The sequence below is a fragment of the Elephantulus edwardii genome, unplaced genomic scaffold (assembly GCF_000299155.1).
Source record: "Elephantulus edwardii isolate Elephantulus edwardi_28Jun2011 unplaced genomic scaffold, EleEdw1.0 scaffold00301, whole genome shotgun sequence".
NCBI classification, from domain to species: domain Eukaryota; kingdom Metazoa; phylum Chordata; class Mammalia; order Macroscelidea; family Macroscelididae; genus Elephantulus; species Elephantulus edwardii.
The window spans coordinates 557,410-559,182 of NW_006400051.1; positions in this window are offsets into that span (position 1 = coordinate 557,410).

Below are 1,773 nucleotides of genomic sequence, written 5' to 3' on the forward strand. Positions count from 1 at the left end.
TCTATCTATCTATCTACCTACCTATCTATTTGAAATAAGATAATCAATATATGCAATAGGTTAAAACCTGAACTTTCAGATGAAGTCAAACTAGTTTTTGAGCAGCAAATATCAGCCTAGGTCCCTCACTGAACTCTTAAAATGGATATTTATAACCCATTCTCTTTCAGGTGAAGCATTCTGCATTTATCTTATTTTTTCCAATCAGCAAGAAGAATGAAAATCCAATAATATAGTATACATACAAGTATTTCCAGATTATTTTCAGCGATATTATTTTTAGAATTATAAACAAAATCTTTTCTTTTTTTTTTATGTTTCTCTGCGTCTTTATTGATAATCAGGGTAAGCAAATCATAAAAGGAATTCCTTGTAAATGAAGCCAAGCTCTTTCTATTGAAAACCTTCCCTTGATTCAGGAGGGAGGGGTTCACAAATGCAAGAATCTGGTTTGCCCTTAAGGATTGCCTTGATGCCTCAGGGTGAACTCTAGCTCAGGAAGTAACACTCCCTCTGTAGGGGACCCCTACCTGTCTCCTGTCTGCAGGGAACAAACAGCTTATTTTCTGGGATCTGCCACAAGAGAAATCCTAATTCATAAATCTGTAATTCCTTCAATTCCTGAACAAGGGTTTTCATATAACATTTGGTATAAAGTTTGGCTTCCCATACCTGCCCAGGCTGGCAAGGGCAGCAAGACCCTTGGGCTTCTAATGACACTTGGGGTCAAAACAAAATCTTTTCAACATTTTACTAAAATAAATATTCTCAAACACATCCACATATTTTAAAAATCTACTTGTTTAAAAATAATTTATCATCAAAGACTTCTGAAAACAAATGTAATCCCCGAAACCAGAAATTAAAATGTAACAAAACAAAAACTGAAAAGACAGAGCACAGTACCAAAAACAGGAAAAGTATGATCTCTGTTCTTACCTCCAGGTTCTTTGAGAGATCAAGTTAGTAATTTTCCCTTCCAACGTCTGTCCAGATGGCTAATGAAATTAGTTTTCCTATACCACCATTGTCCAGGTAACTGTGGAATTCTATAGCTCATCTCATCTCTGGAAGCTTGCACAGCTCACAGCTTCGATATAAGAACCAGAAGATTGCACTGTCCTCGGAATCCATTAACCCTGGATTAGTAGAGTCACTATCTTGAAGCAATACACCCTTCACTGAGAACATCATCCTTGGAGATTTCAGGCCAGCAGTGATTTCCACTTCATTCTAGTTATATATAGAAAGACAAAAGAGCAGAATTGAAGAATCAGAAAACACCTAATCAAGTTCAGAGAAAATAAGAACAAGAAAATGAAGAAAGCCTAAAAATAATGTAGGACAAAAGGAATGTGATCAAAACTCAAGAAGCAGAAGTGACTGAAAAAGAAAACAAAACAAAGAAAATATAAAAACAAAAACCACAGAAGAAAATTTTGATTATTTGCTCCTTGAAAGTTTTGCAAACATTGTGAAAATACAAGAAAATATACATACAAGAAGCTGAGTGAACCACAGACAGTATACAACAAAAGTAAAACACTAAGACATATCATAATCAAATTATAATCTCATTTTCCAAAATTGAAGACTAATAGCAAATATTGAAAACATCTGCCAAGGGTAATTCTTGGGTTTTTTTTTGGGGGGGGTTGTTTTGTTTTTTTTTTTTTTAATGTGAACAGTGTTTTTTGTTGTTTTTTTTAAAAAAATTTAATTTAGTTTGTTTATTTTTCATTTCAATGAACATCTACAGAGATTTTAGAATTC